General features: G+C 45.7%; 1 non-coding gene across 1 annotated transcript; it reads left to right on the forward strand.

The window, feature by feature from the left end:
• The first annotated feature begins 21206 nt into the window (after positions 1-21206).
• LOC129545844 (U6 spliceosomal RNA) lies at positions 21207-21313 on the forward strand. Its single transcript, XR_008683772.2, has one exon. It is a non-coding gene; the product is annotated as a U6 spliceosomal RNA (small nuclear RNA).
• The last annotated feature ends 407 nt before the right edge of the window (positions 21314-21720 follow it).

Raw genomic sequence — 21720 nt, forward strand, 5'->3', positions numbered from 1 at the left:
CTAACCAACCAGTCTTCCTAAGTTTCCCCCAATTTACTTCAGTTAGACCTCACAATCCATGACTAGGGCTTCCCAGGTGGCTAGAAGTAAAGAATCCACGTGCCACACAGGAGCCTCAGGTTCAGCCCATCGGTCAGGAAGATCCCCTGGAGAAGGAAAGAGCAACCCACTCCAGTATCCTTGAAGGAAATTTACACGGCTCAAAATAGCCTGCAGTTAAAACTCCCCTCCTGGTCCTCCCCACCATTCTATGCAAAACAAAGAACTCTCTCACCGGAAGAAAAAAGATGGCATTAAGGTTGATTACACCCAGCTCCTAGCTGGTCCCAGCCTCTGGCCCATCTCCAGAACTCCTTGCCCCAGCCGTTTAAGAGATAACTTATCCGAACAACCTTGGAGAAGAACAGGCCCCCTTAAGACAGTAGATTTCCACATATATACCGATATATACTTACTCTTTTCTTGGGTTAGTGCAGCAGCTCACTAATCTGACTCTTCCCCTTCTCGCCTCATTAAAGGTGATCTGTTTTTGTGAAGTGCCCGTCTCGTTCTTTCTCTGAACCTCGCACCTCGCTTTCTCTAATTCCCTTACCCTACAATCCTTGCCTGGGAAATCCCATGGACAGAGAAGCCTTGGGTGCTGCAGTCCATGGGGTCACAAAAGAGTCGAACAGGACTTAGCGACTAAACAACAACTCCTTAACTTGTCCTCCACAACTGTCCACCTGTTGTAGCCATGCGTTCCGGGAAACAAACGCACTCAGAGGGACAATGCAGATAGTGGAGTGCAGTTTATTACACCGGCGGGCCCAAGGCAGAGTCTCCTTTTTAGCCAAGGACCCTGACCAGTTTTTGTGAAAACCTTATATACCTTAAGTGTATGAGCCCAAACCCACCTCCCTAAATTCCCTGAAACTAGTCTGAACAAAGGAAAAGAAAAATACAATCAAAGTTAACCTGTGATTCATATGCCTTAAGCTTAGGTAGTTAACAGTGGACAATTATCAATAGGCCTGTGGTCATACCCCAGTAAGCATAATGGAACGTATGATTCTATTCAGTTACACAGATAATTAGAGTATTCTTTTAGGTGAAGGAGAGTTTAGGTACAAGCCCTGGGGCTCTTCCTTCCGGGGGCCTGATTTTCCAGTTGGTATGTTATTTCCATAGATACTGGGCATATAGCTCAAAGTCCACAGTCCGGCCCAAGATGGAGTCCTGCTTTCAAGACGGAGCCTGTTCTGTCTGTTTCCTCCTTCACACCTTCATCAAACCTAGTATAAAAGTACCATACTCTCTTTAGGTCTTCATTTCCTTATGAAGGCTCCCGTGTCACATAAAACTTATATTAAATAAGTTTGTCTGCTCTTTTCCTGTCTCTGTGGGTTCAATTTTTAGACCTAGAGTCTCTAAGAAGGTCCAGGAAAACTTTTTCCACGCGGACACCTCCTCTCCCTCACCTTGGGATGTTTCTGGGAAACAGAACAGGCCCCATAGGAGGGCTAACCTTTTGATTTTGCAATGCAAATCTGCGGGCTTTCTGATCCTTTAAGCTGTAAACACAGCTAACTTTGTAACTCCGGGCTAACTTTAAATATATATAGAGACAATCTCAGAGATGAAGGTGGTTTTAATTATTCTTGCCTATAATTTTGTATACACATTGATGTCAGACTCTGTTCAGACTTTGCAGTCACTTTCGTGCTGCCTGGCTTTTGCATAAATACTATCATGCTTACTTCGTATTAAACTGTATTTTCATATTGGTGTAGAAGGGCCTTTGGTTGGTGGGAATTGCTTTATTTCTCCTTGAATTTATAGGCAAACTGCAACATCAGCTAATTACACACAGACAACAGAGTGTCAGATGAAGTCACATGATAGATCTTCAATTTAAATGAATGACACTTAGGAGAGAGAGTGCGGCGGCTACCAGACAAGAAGCACCGTCACTGTGGCCCGTGATTTTGCACTCGGTGACCTTGGTCTGTGTTCCTCCTGAGCTTGAATGGGGGACAGGAATCTGCTGAAATCCCCAGGCCTCACTTTGGAAGTGATGCTTATTGTTAGGTAGGTAGAACAGAGAAAATGAGTCCAAAATGGCGGTGGCCAAAAGACAAGGAAGGGAAAAGTCCACGAAAATAGAACAAAGGAAGGTCCGAGGACCGGAGTGAGGACCTCAGGTAAATCAAACAACACTCCTGGCTGGCCCAATTTACAGAGGGCAGGCCCGGGGGAAAAAAAACATATAAAAAGAGGAGCCAAAGCTAGCTCTCTCTATCTCTCCAGCGCGCTGGGCCGCTCTTCTCTTTGCGTCTTTGGACCGACGTGCCCTCACGCCTCGAAGATGGATTTTCCTGCTATCTTCTAAATAAAATAGAGCTATAACACTGTGCTGTAACACTGATTTGTCTAAGAGCTATAACACGGTCCATTCGAGATCTGAGAGCTATAACACGGTCTGTCCAAGACCCGAGAGCTGTGACCTGCTGACGGGGCTTTAATGTCCATCACTCCAAATTTTTGTTGTGATGATACAAAAAACCGAGGAACATACACATGCGTGTTATCTATGGTGCCATGACTCAGGTTTAATCTGGCTGAAACAACCTCCCCGCGGTAGAGACCAAGCACAGCAAGAGCCCAACTCAGCGACGCTCCTGTGGTAGAAGCGGCACGTGAAGAAAACCCAGCACAGGGGAAGGCCCATCGCGCTGAAAACTGGGACAGCAAAAAATGAACTCAGCAGAAAGCTCACGCAGCCCAGTCTCAGATTCCACACATGCCTCACAAAATCTTAATTCCTTTACAATCTCTTGTTTCTTGTTTCCTCAAACCCCCGCGAACAGGCGGGTGGCAGTGGGAGCAACTGAGGGACTCTGGAGAGGCTACTCTTCAGTATGTCCCAAAGGCACTATCTGCTGGGCCCCAGTAGCTGTTAAACAAGCTGGTGGGGGTTCTTCTGTCCTTACTCTTCTCTGTGCCAAGAATCAGGCTAATGAAAACTGTGAGCACCAGTCAGATATTTAGCAAATTTCCTGGCAGGCTATGAAGGGGATTCCTTGGCACGTTTTTCCCACTGCTTTTTCCTCCTGCCCTTCAGCTCTCTTTCCTGGGTCTTGCTGCTGCTGCTGCGTTGCTTCAGCCGTGTCTGACTCTGTGCGACCCCACAGATGGCAGCCCACGAGGCTCCGCCATCCCTGGGATTCTCCAGGCAAGAACACTGGAGCGGGTTGCCATTTCCTGCTCCAACGCGTGAAAGTGAAAAGTGAAAGTGAAGTCGCTCAGTCGTGTCAGAATAGTAGCGACCCCATGGACTGCAGCCTACCATGCTCCTCCGTCCATGGGATTTTCTAGGCAAGAGCACTGGAGTGGCTTGCCATTAAGCCCAACCAAAACCCAGGATGCCTGACTTCAGGACCTAATGAAGCTCAGGTTCTGATGTCTCATTGCAAAAATTCAGTGAGAGACAAAGCGATAGTAAATGGTAGACTCGTTAAGATTCAGAGAAGGGCCACACTCTACAGGGTACAGGCCATGGAATGCGGCCTGCCTAGGTTTTGCGAGCGGGGTGAATTCGTATTCTAATGAGTGGGAGGATCATCCCAGCCATTGGGGAACCACCCACTCCTCCCTCTTTTGACAGTGCCTCAGAGCTGTCCTGCCACCTCTGGGTGTGTCTGCTGGCTCATAGATTGGGGATTAAGGTTTACTTGAATTTGACTTGTCATATTGGACCCAACTGATTTTTAATCGGTTTAAGTTATGCCCTTGTGCTATGTCATTCTTTCAAAGGTTGCGCTCTGCCCCTCTTCCCTCCTGTTTCATGCTCTTTTACTCAGCCCCATCTGGGCCCACAGTGTTGCCTCTACAATCTTCTGGAGGGACAACAAGAAAATAGCTGGCCTTGGAAGGGAAATGCTGTATAATATCCAAACCCCTAGTCCTACCCAGTACTGGTCATACTGGAGACCTTGGGGACGCCCAAACTCCAGTCTGGGGGTCCCAGGAGGTCATCACGCCTTGACCTGCCTAGGGATCTGGTCCTCGAACGGTTGTCACACCTCAACCTGCTCGGGGATCCACCAGCCCCAGGGGTCCCAGGAGGTCATCATGCCTTGACCTGCCCAGGGACCCAATTCTTGGGAGGCCGTCACGCCTCGACCTGCCTGGGGATTTGATCTCTAGGAGGCTGTCACGCCTCAGCCTGCCTGGGGATCTGCACCCTGACCCGGGGACACCTGGCACTCAGGTTGCGACAGTTCTGGGTAGGATAAGCTTCAGAAAGACTCACCCCTAAGGAAGTACACCCATGGAAATCGAAGGAGGCCTATTAGTTTTTTTCTTTTTCTTTTCTCTCTGTCATGGCTGTCTTTCAGATGGGAAATAACCAATCCACTTCCCGGCAGATGCCCTTGAGATGCATCCTTGATAACTGGAAGCTGTTTGACCATCTGGCTCTAAGGAAAAGTCACTTGAAATTCTTTTGTGCCACTGCTGCTGCTGCTGCTGCTGCTAAGTCAGTTCAGTCGAGTCCGACTCTGTGTGACCGCATAGACGGAAGCCCACCAGGCTCCCCCGTCCCTGGGATTCTCCAGGCAAGAACACTGGAGTGGGTTGCCATTTCCTTCTCCAATGTGTGAAAGTGAAAAGTGAAAGTGAAGTCGCTCAGTCATGTCCGACCCTTAGCGACCCCACGGACTGCAGCCTACCAGGCTCCTCCATCCATGGGATTTTCTAGGCAATAGTACTGGAGTGGCTTGCCATTGCATGGCCACAATATCCACTGGGGGACGAGGAACGCTGGTTTGAGGATGGGACTTTAAATTACAATACCATCCTGCAATTAGAATTATTCTGCAAAAGACAAGGGAAATGGACAGAGATCCCCTATGTCCAAGTTTTCTTCCGACTAAGAGATATGAAGGAACTCTGTCTTAAGTATGGGATTGTTGTCCGCTCTAAAAGTTAGCCCACTAGGCAAATGGTGTTAGGCACAGGCAACCAAGAAAAGGAACCCCCCCGTGAAGGCTCACCTCCCACAGCTCCTGAGTTGCCTGATGCTTCTTCCTTGTATCTAAATGTGCCCCCATATCTGGGAGCACCCCCTCCACAAAAGCCAGTTCGAGTATGTCCCTTAGTTGAAACTGGAGGAGAATTCGGACCAACCCGGGTCCATAAGTCCTTCTTCCTCTTAGAACTAAGACAGATCAAACAAGACCTGGGAAGCTATACAGATGACCCATGCAAATACATAGATACATTCCAACATATCACCTTGGCCTTTGACTTGACGTGGAAGGACATCATGGTCATATTTAGTCAAACTTTATCTGACCCTGAACATACTAGGGTCTTAAAGAAAGCCCGGAGGTATGCAACGGGGCTTCACATGTCCAGTGATAAATACCCAGTTGGGGAAACTGCAGTCCCCTCCTCTGATCCTAATTGGAATTATAATGATCCTGAGCACATCTGGGAAAGGGATCATTTTCTAATCTGTGTGAAGGCAGGACTAAAAGCAGCCCAACAAAAAGTAATTAGCTATGCCCGGGTCTCAGCAGTAACTCAGGAGCCCAATGAGAACCCCATTGCCTTTCTGGAGAGGCTAAAAGAGGCCCTCCAAAAGTTTACCAACCTGGACTTAGACTCTTACAAGGGACAGGTGATTTTAAAGGACAAATTCCTGTCCCAGTGTGCATCAGATATCAGAATTAAGTTACAACAGCTACAGCAGCAGGACTCTGCTGCCTCTTTAGATGAGATGATCCAGACAGCCACCAATACCTTTTATAACAGAGAACAGGAGAAGAAGGCCAAGGCCCAGGAGAGGGAGAGAAGGAAAGAGACAAGGCATGCCCAGATGCTGGCCGCCCTCCAGAGAATCCCTGTGGCAAATCCCGAGTCCTTGAAGGACAAGGCACGAGACAAATGCTTAATCTGTAGACAGGTGGGGCATTGGGCCAAAGAGTGTCCAAGGTGACAAGTCTCCTAAAACGGCTTGCCACAAATGCTATCAACTGGGACATTGGGCGGCAGTCTGCCCTCGGGACCCAAGAGCCTCAAGGTCAAGCACCAAGCCTACCCTCACGATGGCTCAAGAGGACTGAAGCGGCCCACTCCAGCCAGCCCGCCTGTCACAGATAACCATCATGGGGCTGGAGCCAAGGGTGTAACTGGATGTGGCAGGTAGGTCCGAGAATTTCTTGGTTGACACGGGGGCTACCTACTCTGTCTTGATCTCCTACTCCAGAGCCTTCTCCCAAACCTGTACCATTTTGGCTGCTACAGGAAAAGCAACTACTAAAAGATTCACCCGAGCACTTCTTTGTTGCTGGGATAGACAAATATTTTCCCATCAGTTTCTGGTGGTCCCTGAGTGTCCTACTCCCTTATTGGGAAGAGACGTACTCATTAAGCTGGGGACCACCCTCGTGATGGGAAGCTTTTCAGCCCCTAGAGCCCTGCAGCTCCTGGTTACTACTGAAGCACCCATTACACCTTCTCCAATAGAGAGGGACCAAAAACTATGGGAGGACAAAATTAACCCCCAGGTGTGGGACCAGGGGATTCCTGGACGAGCCCACCAACCTGAACTGGTCATCATCGTCCTCCGAGACCCCACTCGGTTTCCTAACCGGAAACAATATCCCCTCAAAAGAGAGGCTCGGGAGGGACTACAGTCTTTAATAAATAAATTCCTTGCTTGCGGGCTACTCGTCCCCACCAGTTCACCATGTAACACCCCAATCCTCTCAGTAAAGAAAAAGGATGGAACCTGGCGAATGGTTCAAGATCTCCAGATCATAAATGAAGCTGTAGTCCCCCTCCATCCCACAGTACCCAATCCCTATATAATCTTGGGAGAAATCCCACCCAGTGCCAAGTGGTTTATGGTCTTGGATCTCAAAGATGCATTTTTTTTTTTTTTTTGCATACCATTGGCTAAAGAATCCCAATATCTTTTTGCTTTTGAGTGGGAGGTCCCAGGAGAAAAACACCAACAGATGACTTGGACAGTATTACCTCAGGGGTTCAGAGATAGCCCCCACCTGTTTGGACAGGCCCTTAGCCGGGATCTCCTAGATCTGAACTTGGGACCTAATGGGAAAATATTACAATTTGTAGATGACCTACTAATCTGCTCTCCGGATGAGGAAAATGCCCAACAACATGCAATTCAGGTTCTCAACTTTTTGGCAGAAAGGGGATATAAAGTCTCCTGTGCTAAGGCACAGATGGTCGAAACAGAGGTCACTTACCTGGGAGATCAGATTATACACGGCTCCAGGAGGCTCTCCTCTGATCAGGTACAAGGAATCCTCCAGTTGCCCTCCCCCACGACTCGAAAACAATTGCGAGCTTTCCTGGGGCTAACTGGGTATTGTAGAATCTGGATACCCAACTATGGTCTAATTGCCCAGCCCTTATATGAAAGCTTAAAGGGATGGGATGATTCAATCCCACTGATGTGGGGAACTCCTCAAAAGAAGGCAGAGGCTACACTAAAACAGGCCCTAACTCAGGCACCTGCCTTGAGGCTGCCAGACCCAGAAAAATCATTCCAACTTTATGTCCATGAAAGAGAGGGAATAGCCTTGGGAGTGTTAACTCAAAGGTTGGGATCTGAGTCCCAGATTGTAGCTTACTTATCCAAGAAGCTCGATCCAACCGTCCGAGGCTGGCCCCCCTGCCTTTGTAATCTTGCAGCTATTGCAATCATGTAGAAGATGCTTTAAAACTCTCCTTTGGAGGCAAACTAACTATTTTTACCAGCCGCCAAGTAAAACAACTCCTAAATGGGAGGGGCCATTTATGGATGTCTGATCAAAGAATCCTCAGATATCGAGTAATGCTGATGGAAAATCCAGGCCTCACTATATTCCCTTGTGAGGTTCTTAACCCAGCCACCCTCCTGCCTACCCCTGAGGGCTCTCTCCCCTTTCACTCTTGTCTAGAAACTTTGGACCACTGGACAAAACCCCAAGAGGGATTGTCGGAAGATCCTCTGACCAATCCTGAGGAAATCTGGTACACTGATGGAAGCAGCTTTGTCTTGGATGGAAAAAGAAGAGCCGGGTATGCAGTAGTCTCCAATTTTGAGACTATAGAGGCTAAGCCTCTACCACCAGGTAATTCAGCCCAAGTAGCTGAGCTCATAGCCCTGACCCGAGCTTTAGAGCTGGGAAAAGGAAAAAGAGTAGCCATTTACACTGACTCCAAGTATGCCTTTCTGGTGCTACATGCACATGCAGCTATTTGGAAAGAAAGGGGCCACTTGACCACCCGAGGGTCCCCAATCAAATATAGTGATCACATTCTTAGACTCTTGGAGGCAGTCCATCTGCCCACTGAGGTTTCAGTCTCCCACTGTAAAGGACACCAAAAAGGGAGCACAGAAGTGGCACGAAGGAACCAACCAGCTGATCAGGCAGCTAAGAGAGCAGCATTACAGAACCATGACCTAATAGGGGTTGCCACCTTAGTTCCACAGACTAATTTGCCAGAAACTCCTTCATATACTGAAGGTGATACTCTTAAATCTAAGAATGAGGGCTTTCAAGAAGATCATATGGGGTGGTTCCAAAAGGAGGGACTTCTTTTTCTGCCTGGGAACCTCCAATGGAAGTTGGTTAACTCCTTACATGCCACCACTCATTTAGGGGAAAAGGCCCTCCAAAGATTACTAGAAAGTTCCTTCAGAAGAACAGGCTTCCAAACAACTATAAGGCAAGTGGTCTTCTCTTGTTCCACTTGTCAATTAAACAACCCCCAAGGAGCTCGAAGACCCCAGCTGGCCCAGCCCGTCCAATGACATGGGACCTACCCAGGAGAGGACTGGCAGATAGACTTCACCCAGATGCCAGTTTCTCAAGGGTATAAATACCTATTAGTCATGATAGATACATTCACAGGATGGATTGAAGGCTTTTCCACCTGGACTGAGAAGGCTGAGGAGGTGGTAAAAAAACTGCTCCATGAAATCATTCTAAGATTTGGTCTGCCCAGGTCATTACAAAGTGACAATGGGACATCATTTACTTCTAAGGTCACCCAAGGGGTCTCTAAAGCATTGGGCATTATTTATTATCTCCATTGTTCCTGGAAGCCTCAGGAAAAGTAGAAAGAGCCAACCAATTCTTAAAATCAGTGATAAAAAAGATAACCCAGGAGACCTCCCTGGGATGAAAGGAGGCTTTACCAATAGCCCTCCTCTGCACCCGAATTGCCCCTAAGGAACAGGTTGGTCTTAGTCCTTATGAGATACTATATGGAAGACCTTTTGTTTATGTCAATGACCTCTTCCTAGATCCAGAGGTTCAGACCCTCCAGTCTTATACCATGGCCATTGGGCAATTCCAACAAGATATACACTTGTGGGGTATGAACCATGACCCAAAAGATTCTAAGGAGTCACCACTATATGCTCCAGGGACTCAAGTCCTAATTAAAGTCTGGAAAGATGGGCCCCCAAAGGCTCAACTCCAGCCCACATGGAAGGGCCCCTACCCTGTAATACTTTCTACCCCCACAGCAGTCAAGGTACCGAGACATGACTCCTGGATCCACTACTCATGAGTCAAGCCGTGGAAGAAAACAGAAGAGGACACTCAATACACCTGGAGCCCCTGGGAGATCTCAGATACCTATTCAGGACTACAAATGAGTGCCATTCTAATGAACACCCCCAAAATCTTGTTTCTGGGGATAAGATTTCTCTAGATAGCGCTAAAGAGCCAACACAGCTTGGCAGAAACTACTCCAAGACAGACAGGAGATAGATCTTCTGATCCCTGAAGAAGGAGGGATTTGAGCTATCCTGGCGATGTGAATTTGAAATTGGCCACCTCATGCGACGAGTTGACTCACTGGAAAAGACTCTGATGCTGGGAAGGATTAGGGGCGGGAGGAGAAGGGGACGACAGAGAATGAGATGGCTGGATGGCATCACCGACTCAATGGACATGAGTTTGAGTGAACTCTGGGAGTTGGTGATGGACAGGGAGGCCTGGCGTGCTGTGATTCATGGGGTCGCAAAGAGTCAGACACGACTGAGCAACCGAACTGAACTGAACTGAAGGCCCCGCTAGTCCGTGTTAAACCATGCTGATGCTGCTTATGATTGCTCCATGTATTATCAATTGTCTAGCCTGTTTTGTCTCTGCCCAGGTCAACAAACTACAACATGCAGTGCCAACTCAACAAAGATGTAAAACTACAGCCGACCACAGAAAATATCACTCACCCGTAGATGGACACTGCTATGAGGACTCTGAGGCCTGAGACTAGCAAGAGGGGGAGGCCCAATACCCCTTGCTGTCCCAGTTCAGCAGGAAGTAGCCAGAAAGACCTCGACGCCCCTATTCCCAAAGAATTGGGCCTCCCATCTCTTGAGGGGGGAATGTTAGGTAGGTAGAATAGGGAAAATGAGTCCAAAATGGCGGTGGCCAAAAGACAAGGAAGGGAAAAGCCCATGAAAATAGAACAAAGGAAGGTCTGAGGACCGGAGTGAGGACCTCAGGTAAATCAAACAACACTCCTGGCTGGCCCAATTTACAGAGGGCAGGCCCAGGGGGAAAAAAAGCATATAAAAAGAGGAGCCAAAGCTAGCTCTCTCTCTCCAGCGCGCTGGACTGCTCTTCTCTTCGCGTCTTTGGACCGACGTGCCCTCACGCCTCGAAGATGGATTTTCCTGCTATCTTCTAAATAAAATAGAGCTGTAACACTGATTTATCTAAGAGCTATAACACGGTCCATTCGAGACCTGAGAGCTGTAACACGGTCTGTCCAAGACCCGAGAGCTGTGACCTGCTGACGGGGCTTTAATGTCCGTCACTCCAAATTTTTGTTGTGACGAGACAAAGAACCGAGGAACATATACATGCGTCTTGCCTATAATTTTGTATCCACATTGATGTCAGACTCTGTTCAGACTTTGCAGTCACTTTCGTGCTGCCTGGCTTTTGCATAAATACTATCATGCTTACTTCGTATTAAACTGTATTTTCATATTGGTGTAGAAGGGCCTTTGGTTGGTGGGAATTGCTTTATTTCTCCTTGAATTTATAGGCAAACTGCAACATCAGCTAATTACACACAGACAACAGAGTGTCAGGTGGTCACATGATAGATCTTCAATTTAAATGAATGACTCTTAGGAGAGAGAGTGCGGCGGCTACCAGACAAGAAGCACCGTCACTGTGGCTCGTGATTTTGCACTCGGTGACCTTGGTCTGTGTTCCTCCTGAGCTTGAATGGGGGACAGGAATCTGCTGAAATCCCCAGGCCTCACTTTGGAAGTGATGCTTATCGTCGGATGAATATCTATCTTATTGGCCTGAATGTGATTCTAGTATGTAAGAGCAGTAATTTCTGTTTGACATTCTTTCAAACACAAGCCGAGTACTTCCTCTGGTGTTTGTGAAAATACAACCTAATCTAAAGCTGGAGAAAAGGCTCCCTAGGTTGATTGTTTTGAGAGCAGAGCAAAACTTGTAGGCGAGCACGACTCACCACCCCAGGATGTCTCTTTGATGTGCGAACTACGTGTTTTTGTTTTGTTTTTAAATTTTATTCATCTTTGTCCATGCTGGGTCTCCGTTGTGCAGTGGGCTGTCTCTAATTGTGGTGCTTGGGCTCCTCCCTGCGTGGCTTCTCTTGTTGCGAAGCATGGGCTCGAGAGCTCAGGCTCAGTAGTTGTGGTACACGGATTTAGTTGCTCCGAGGCATGGGGGAATGTTCCTGGACCAGGGATTAAATCTGTGTCCCCTGCATCAGCAGGCAGATTCTTAACCATTGGACCACCAGAGAAGTCCCTACGGATTACTTAGAATGGAAAACATTCAAGGCCCGCCCAAAGACTCAAGAAGAAACTTTGACCTTTTCCCTAATTGCTTACAAGAAGCAACCAGCGGAGAAGGCAATGGCAAGCCACTCCAGTACTCTTGCCTAGAAAATCCCATGGACGGAGGAGCCTGGTAGGCTGCAGTCCATGGGGTCGCTACGAGTCAGACATGACTGAGCGACTTCACTTTCACTTTCACACATTGGAGAAGGAAATGGCAACCCACTCCAGTGTTCTTGCCTGGAGAATCCCAGGGACGGGGGAGCCTGGTGGGCTGCCGTCTATGGGGTCACACAGAGTCGGACACGACTGAAGTGACTTAGCAGCAGCAGCAGCCTATTCCGAGAGTGGAGCTCTCATCAGAGATAACTGAGAATAATATGGAATAGGCATGGTGGGGGAAACTCTTAGAGAGCAGAGTCCACTCTCTGTCTCATGGACAGCAAGGCCCTGCAGACATTTGTTTAGCAAACATTTGCTCTTCCATCTCAATGTCAATTGCCTTCCTCACTCTTGAAGTCCCAAACTACTACTTCTAAAATTCTCTTTTATCTTCACTTTCTTTTGCATTTAAGGTTTTTAACCATTTTGGTGAGTTGCTCAGTTTTCCTGGGTCTTTCCCAGGTATGCATGTTATTGAATTTTTATTTGTTTTTCTTCTGTTAATCTATCTCATGTCATTTTTTAATATAAATTTGATACGTAAAAAAATTGATGTCTTTTAATTTTTATTTATTCATTTTTTGGGGGGACTTCACTGGTGACTCAGATGGTGAAGAATCTGCCTGCAATGCAGGAGATGTGAGTTTGATCCATGGGTTAGGAAGATCCCCCTGGAGGAGGGAATGGCAACCCACTCCAATATTCTTGCCAGGAGAATTCCATGGACACAGGAGACTAGCTGACTACACTCCATGGGGTCGCAAACAGTCAGACACAACAAAGCAACACAAACACACATTTTTTTGGCCATTCTATGCGGCATGCGGGATCTTAGTTCCCTGACCAGGGATTGAATCTGGGCCTGCTGCACTGGGAGCTTGGGGTTTTTTTTTAAAAAATTAATTTATTTTTTAATTGAAGGGTAATTGCTTTACAGAACATTGTTGTTTTCTGCCAAATATCAACATGAATCAGTCATAGGTATACATATGTCCCCTCCCTCATATCTCTCTCCCACCTGCCTCCCCATCACACACCTCTAGGTTGTCACAGAGCCTCTGTTTGAGTTCCCTGAGTCGTACAGCAAATTCCCCTTGGCTATTATTTTACATACGCCAGTATCTGGGAGCTCGGGGTGTTAACCACTGGACTTCCAGGTGAGTCCCATGTCTCATGTCATTTTAAGTCTTAGACCATCTGGAAGAACCAAGAAGGGTAGAGGAAAACTTCTTCCTCCCTGATAGTCTCTAAGGTGGAACTGGAGATGAGGAGGATTAGTCTAGACTCAGATGTGGAGGGGAGAATATCACATGCCAGGTCTGCTCCCAGTCCTCTTTGACCCTTGGCATCCTGTCGTGTTACCCTACCTAATGCCTGCCCGTGAAACCACTAAGAAAGGACCCAGGTTTCTGGGCTTACAAAGCACCTCGTCTCCTCTCCAGGCCATGCACACTCCTCAGTTATAGCTACAGATTCAGTCTTATTTAACTACTCAAAGCTTATGCCCTCCAGTAGAAACACCTCTGACAATGACCATGAATGACTGTGACTTCCTGGAATGAACTATGTGTCCTTGGACTTTCCTAACTCTCTAGATGACAGATAGTCATCTCCAGTCTGCCTTTAGTGAACATGGTCTTCACTCTGGGGTAGCCATCCACATTTTCCAGGACTCCCTCCTAGGATCCACAACCATCCTTGGCCGTGGAAGTGATTGCTGTACAAAGTATGCAGTTCAGTTCAGTCGCTTAGTCGTGACCGACTCTTTGCGACCCCATGAATCACAGCACGCCAGGCCTCCCTGTCCATCACCAACTCCTGGAGTTCACTTAGACTCACGTCCATCAAGTTGGTGATGCCATCAAGACATCTCATCCTCTGTCGTCCCCTTCTCCTCCCACCCCCAATCCTTCCCAGCATCAGAGTCTTTTCCAGTGAGTCAACTCATCGCATGAGGTGGCCAAAGTATTGCAGTTTCAGCTTTAGCATCAGACCTTCCAATGAACACCCAGGATCTATCTCCTTTAGAATGGACTGGTTGGATCTCCTTGCAGTCCAAGGGACTCTCAAGAGTCTTCTCCAGCACCACAGTTCAAAAGCAACAATTCTTCAGCGATCAGCTTTCTTCACAGTCCAACTCTCACATCAATACATGACCACGGGAAAAACCATTGCCTTGACTAGACGGACCTTTGTTGGCAAAGTAATATCTCTGCTTTTTAATATACTATCTAGGTTGGTCATAACTTTCCTTCCAAGGAGTAAGCGTCTTTTAATTTCATGGCTGCAATCAGCATCTGCAGTGATTTTGGAGCCCCCAAAAATAAAGTCTGACACTGTTTCCACTGTTTCCCCATCTATTTCCCATGAAGTCATGGGACCAGATGCCATCATCTTTGTTATCTGAATGTTGAGCTTCAAGCCAACCATTTCACTCTCCTCTTTCACTTTCATCAAGAGGCTTTTTAGTTCCTCTTCACTTTCTGCCATAAGGGTGGTGTTATCTGCATATCTGAGGTTATTGATATTTCTACTGGCAATCTTGATTCCAGCTTGTGCTTCTTCCAGCCCAGGTATTGGGTTGGCCAAGTACTGTAGGGTATTCCATCTTACAGAAAAAGCTGAATGGACTTTTTGGCCAGTCCAATACATGAAACTTCAGCTTCACATTAGGTTTCATTTTTAAGTTTGAGGGGTTCATGAACTGGTGAGATCCATATGGGATCTGTTGCTGCTAGATCAGATAAACAAGTGAAGTGGCTCAAGTTTCATCATCCTAGCAAACTAGATAAAGGGTGGATTGTACCCTGACAAACTGTGTTGTGCTTAGAGTCACACTGGTGACAAGGTAGAACAATCAGACTCCTATATATAGAAACAGGTAGAATGACTGAGTAAAGTGCCCTGACCAGCACCTGGAACCTCTTGTTTTATCTGCTCTGGGATCCCTTAGTCCCTGGTTTTTGGGAGGACTTTAGGTGTTCTTCTTATTCTTTTTTTTTTTAAATACTTTTTTATTTGGCTGCACTGGTTCTTCCTTGTGGTATGTGAGATCTTTAGTTGTGTCTTGTGGAATCTAGTTCCCTGGCCGTGATTGAACGCGGGCCCCCTGAATTATAGTGATATAGTTAACTTGAGGCAGATTGGTAAGTAGTCCAAGGCTCTTAGGGAGGTATACACTTTCTTTGTGATAGCAGTCACGGGTAGGCCCTGTGTTAATGATTATGTAGCTACGAGTCGGACACGACTGAGCGACTTCACTTTCACTTTTCACTTGCATGCATTGAAGAAGGAAATGGCAACCCACTCCAGTGTTCTTGCCTGGGGAATCCCAGGGATGGGGGAGCCTGGTGGGCTGCTGTCTATGGGGTCGCACAGAGTTGGACATGACTGAAGTGACTTAGCAGCAGCAGCAGCAGCAGCAACAGTATATCTTGTTTGAAAGCATGTTTTTCCTTCTTAGCAGGAACTTGCTCCTGCTGGCTAATCTTGTACTGATGTTACCTCAGGATGTATGCCTTGGGAAAGGGTCTGGTAAAACTTTTATGACCTTGAGATATTCTTTTGAAAAGTATATAATGCTCTGCTCAAGATAACGATGGGGGTATTCTCTGTTACCCCCTTCTGATGTTTATGTCAGAAGTCTTTCTGTTTTCTTTTCAATAAAACTCTCCTTCATTGTCAAAAGCCTTGAGTGGTCGCTGCTAACTGCCCACTTCAGTGAGGAAATTCCTCTTCCTTGTAGGGGCCGTGAGCATGGGTACGATACACACACCCTGACCTCATTTCATCCAGATGGGTTTCAGAAGCACAGAGTCTTAGCCATTGGACAGGCAGGGAAGTCCCTCAGGTGTTAATTCTTTGGCTCCTCACTGTTTTAACCATCCTTCATTATCTACTACAGCAAAGCCAGAGACTTACTTTACAACTTTATGGGTTCAACGGGCACAGGTACAAGTCAGGTAGTGAAGAGGAATAGGACACACAGAAACTATCCTTTGAAATCAAGGGGTGGACGGAGAGGCAAGAATTAACTTGTCCAGATGCTGCTTCCCTGCATACTGGCCTCCTGAAGACGAAGTTAGCTTCCTATGGAAAGAGTCTGTTTGGGTTACAGAAACTGGTTAAAGCTGAGAGTGAAAAGAATAACCTTTCTGGCAGTGCCCTGATGTGGTAGAACAAGGCTGAGGTGGTCTGTCGTATAAATGACTGTACCTTCAGGACTTAGACCACAGACCAAGGGAGGCTAGTGCATCCTTAGCCACAGAGCTGGTAAGTCAGGAGGTTAGGGTTCATCTCCTGGACCCTTATCTGACTCTGCAAAGTCTGTTTTCTGCCCCTTATGAAAATGGGCATTGAAAGGGAGTGGGGTCACACAACTCCATTGCCTCTCCTCTATTATTTCCTCCAATAAACACTGTTCCAGGCTTGGTGTGTATACTGTCATCCCAGATACTTTATTGAAGTATAGTTGATTTACAATATTTTATTAGTTACAGGTGTACAACTTAGTGATTCAATATTTTTAGATTAAACTCTATTTAAAGTTATTGTAAAATAATGGTTATATTTCCCTGTGCTGTGCAATATATCCTTGTTGCTTATCTATTTTTAACATAATAGTTTGTATCTCTTAATCCCATACCACTCCCTGTATTGCCGCTCCGGTTCCCGCTCCCCACTGATAACCTTTAGTTTTCTATATCTGAGTCTGTTTCTCTTTTGTTATATATGTTAGTGTGTTTTATTTTTTAGATTCCACATATAAGTGATCACACAGAGTATTTGTCTTTCTCTGACTTGTTTCATTAAGCATAATATTGTATAGGTCTATCCGCATTGTTGCAAGTGGCAGAATTTCATTCTTTTTTAGGATATATACACACATCACATTTCTTTATCCATTCATCTCTTGATGGTTGCTTCCATGTCACGGCTATTGTAAATAATGCTGCTATTAACACTGGGGAATATGTATCTTTTTGAAATAGTATTTTCATCTTCTTTGGATATATACCCAGGAGTGGAATTGCTGGATTGTATGGTAGTTCTATTTTTAGTTTTTTTGAAGAACTTCCATATTGTTTTTGAACAGAAGCACTTTTACAAAGTTTTCTGTGTATGCGTGGTAGGTTACTTTAGTAGTGTCTTCGACTGAGCCTGCCAGACTCCTCTTTCCATGGGAGATTCTCCAGGCAAGAAAACTGTAGTGGGTTTCCAGGCCCTCCCTCCAGGGAATCTTCCTGACCCAGGGATCAAACCTGCTCTCTTATGCCTCCTACACGGGCAGGCAGGTTCTTTACCACTAGCGCCATCTGGGAAGCCCAGAAAGCTTCCAACCAATATTTAAATCCTTTGTCTCAATATGTTTTAGAGGGTAGAGGTACAGTGTTCACAATTAAAAGTTAAGCTATTGTAATTGAATCTTATTGCTTGTTGCCTATCACCCATTTCCTTCCTGTTGGCATCAGTCCACTGAATTTTCTTAAATAAAATTAGCCAAATAGTTGAGGTAGGATTGAGACCCCACCTATAGCCTTGAGCATGGTACCTGATCAACTTCAGTCAACCAGCAAAAACTGTTTATTTACAGGGGTCATGACTATCTTAAGAATGTTTGTAGGGATTGTCCTGGCAGTACAGTAGCTAAGACTCCTCCTCCTCCCAATGGAGGGGGCCTGGGTTGGATCCCTGGTCAGGGAACCAAATCACAACCAAGACCCAGCACAGACAAATAATTAAATAATACATAATAAAAAAAGAGAGAGCAGTTGTCACGGAGACCTTCCTGCATCTGCTGTTTCTCAGGTGTCAGCAGCTTAAGTTGATCAATACGTCAGAGTGATGTGTTTGGGGGTGCCATGTTCTGAACCCCTTCTTAGTCTTACTTCGAAGCCAGTTTTAGGGAAATTGAACAAAAATCAAGAGAAACCAGGTCATTGGTGACATGGCTGAGCTGCTGTATCAGTTCAGTCCAGTTCAGTTCAGTTGCTCAGTCGTGTCTGACTCTTTGCAACCCCATGAATCACAGCACGCCAGGCCTCCCTGTCCGTCACCAACTCCTGGAGTTCACTCAAACTCATGTCCATCGAGTCGGTGATGCCATCCAGCCATCTCATTCTCTGTAGTCCCCTTCTCCTCCTGCCCCCAATCCCTCCCAGCATCAGAGTCTTTTCCAGTGAGTCAACTCGTCACATGAGGTGGCCAAAGTATTGGAGTTTCAGCTTTAGCATCAGTCCTTCCAATGAACACTCAGGAGTGATCTCCTTTAGAATGGATTGGTTGGATCTCCTTGCAGTCCAAGGGACTCTCAAGAGTCTTCTCCAACACCACAGTTCAAAAGCATCAATTCTTTGGCAGTCAGCTTTCTTCACAGTCCAACTCTCACATCCATACATGACCATTGGAAAAACCATAGCCTTGACTAGATGGACCTTGGTTGGCAAAGTAATGTCTGCTTTTTAATATGCTATCTAGGTTGGTCATAACTTTCCTTCCAAGGAGTAAGCGTCTTTTAATTTTGTGGCTGCAATCAGCATCTGTAGTGATTTTGGAGCCCCCCAAAATAAAGTCTGACACTATTTCCACTGTTTCCCTATCTATTTGCCATGAAGTAATGGGACCAGAAGCCATGATCTTAGTTTTCTGAATGTTAAGCTAAATGTTCTCTGTTGCTTGGCTTACTAATTTTGTGGGGCACTATATCCTTAACATCTATTTCTGCTTCATTGACTATGACAAAGCCTTTGACTGTGTGGATCACAATAAACTGTGGAACATTCTGAAAGAGATGGGAATCCCAGACCACCTGACCTGCCTCTTGAGAAACCTGTATGCAGGTCAGGAAGCAACAGTCAGAACTGTACATGGAACAACCGACTGGTTCCAAATAGGAAAAGGAGTGCGTCAAGGCTGTATATTGTCACCTTGCTTATTTAACTTATATGCAGAGTACATCATAGGAACGCTGGGCTGGAAGAAGCACAAGCTGGAATCAAGATTGCTGGGAGAAATATCAATAATCTCAGATATGCAGATGACACTACCCTTATGGCAGAAAGTGAAGAGGAACTCAAAAGCCTCTTGATGAAAGTGAAAGAGGAGAGTGAAAAAGTTGGCTTGAAGCTCAACATTCAGAAAACAAAGATCATGGCATCTGGTCCCATCACTTCATGGGACATAGATGGAAAAACAGTGGAAACAGTGTCAGACTTTATTTTTTTGGGCTCCAAAATCACTGCAGTTGCTGATTGCAGTCATGAAATTAAAAGACGCTTACTCCATGGAAGGAAAGTTATGACCAACCTTGATAGCATATTAAAAAGCAGAGACATTACTTTGCCAACAAAGGTCCGTCTAGTCAAGGCTATGGTTTTTCCCATGGTCATGTATGGATGTGAGAGTTGGACTGTGAAGTAGGCTGATCGCTGAAGAATTGATGCTTTTGAGCTGTGGTGTTGGAGAAGACTCTTGAGAGTCCCTTGTACCGCAAGAAGATCCAACCAGTCCATTCTATGGGAGATCGATCCTGGGTGTTCATTGGAAGGACTGATGCTAAAGCTGAAACTGCAATACTTTGGCCACTTCATGCGATGAGTTGACTCACTGGAAAAGACTCTGATGCTGGGAAAGGTTGGGGGCGGGAGGAGAAGGGGACGACAGAGAATGAGATGGCTGGATGGCATCACCGACTCTGTGGACATGAGTTTGAGTGAAATCCAGGAGTTGGTGATGGATAGGGAGGCCTGGCGTGCTGTGATTCATGGGGTCGCAGAGAGTCAGACACGACTGAGTGACTGAACTGATATCCTTATTAGGGTCTTCCCCGGTGGCATTAGTGCCAATGCAGGAGACCTTATGTCTGCAGATTCTATCCCTGGGTTGGGAAGATTCCTGGGTCAGGAAGATCCTAAGGAGAAGGGTATGGCAGCCAACTCTAGTATTGTTGCCTGGAAGAATCCCAGGACAGAGGAGCCTTGACAGACTTAGCCCATAGGGTCACAAAGAATTGGACATGAATGATAGTGTTTAGCACGCATGTCTTTCTTTTTGTTCAAGACAGTGAACATGGACTTCCACTGCTGCTACTCAGAGGATCGTAACTGATACCGCCATTATGTCTGATGCGATAACAAGAAAACCATTCAAAATAGACCAAGAAAGAGGCTAGAAGGGCAAGGATATTACGATTCAAATTTTGACATGTGCTGTTTATATCTGTGTTACAGTAAGAGTCAAGAAATACTGTAAATTGAGTTGTGTGGTAGGAAAGATTTTATGTTTTACGTGTCCAACAGGCCTTAATTTTCACAACGGATATTTTTACCTAAGAAACTCGAGTGTGAGGAGTGACTGGGGATGTTCAGTTCAGTTCAGTTCAGTTGCTGGGGATGTAAAGAGGGTTATTTGTTGAGAAGATAAAAGTTGTCCGAAAATTGAGACAAGGCCAAGTTCCACTGTGCAGATAACAGACAACAGACCTGAGCAACTTGTCTGTAGAAGTGGAATTTTGTTGTTTGATGTCTTTGTTAATTGGTGGTTTTATCTGATTAATGGCCCTATGAAGTTAACATTTACCCCAAATAACTTAGTCATGAATTTTATTGCCTAACAATCTTTAACCATCTTTGTGACTTAGACTCACAATCTTTAACCAGGTATTTCTTTCCAGAACCTGATCTTGCTCTTCCCCCTGTTTTTGTTGGCTCTCTGTTAGTTAGTTGCTAAGTCATGTCCGACTGTTGGTAACCCCATGGACAGTAGCCTTCTGGGTTCCTCTGTCCATGGGATTTCTGAGGCAAGAATACTGAAGAGGGTTGCCATTTCCTTCTCCAAATGAACTCTCTAGATTTAAAAAACAGCAAAACAAAAAGCAAAAAACCCACAAAGAAACTTCATGCTATCCACCATAACCCTTCCTCCCAATCCTTAGGCTCCAGACCTCTGAGTAGAGATATCAGAAAATGTGATCACATCATGAAGTTTGTCTTCTGGATAAATAGAACCAGTTTTTAGTTACTTGTTGCTTCACTGAGCAAAAAAGACTGGATGGACTTTCACCAAACAGGGAGGGTGTGTTTAAGATGGTCTGAATTGTGTAAGGGAATAAAAAAATCTTTTCCCTCTACCTATCCTAGGCATTTTCAACTGGGGCCCTGTAAACGAGACCAACAAAAGACTGATTAACAAGGATCAGTCAGTGCTCGCTTCGGCAGCACATACACTAAAATTGGAATGATACAAAGAATATTAGCATGGCCCCTGTGCAAGGATGACACGCAAATTCATGAAGTATTCCATATTTTTAATCAAAACTACAATGAAATATCACCTCACACTGGTCAGAATGGCCCTCATGAAAAAGTCTACAAACAATAAATGCTGGAAGGGTATGGAGAAAAGGGAGCTCTCCTGCACTGTTGATGGGAATGTAAATTGATACAGCCACTATGGAAGACAGTATGGAGATTCCTTAAAAAACTAGGAATAAAACCATCATATGACACAGCAATCCCACTCCTAGGCATATACCCTGAGGAAACCAAAATTGAAAGAGACACATGTATCCCATTGTTCATTACAGCATTATTTACAATAGCTAGAACATGGAAGCAACTTAGATGTCCATCAACAGATGAATGGATAAAGAAGTTGTGGTACATATACACAATGGAATATTACTCAGTCATAAAAAGGAATAGTTCTAATGAAGT

The sequence above is a fragment of the Moschus berezovskii genome, chromosome 27, assembly GCF_049115385.1.
Source record: "Moschus berezovskii isolate FMDL1 chromosome 27, NW_MosBer_1.0, whole genome shotgun sequence".
In the NCBI taxonomy this organism is placed as follows: Eukaryota; Metazoa; Chordata; class Mammalia; order Artiodactyla; family Moschidae; genus Moschus; species Moschus berezovskii.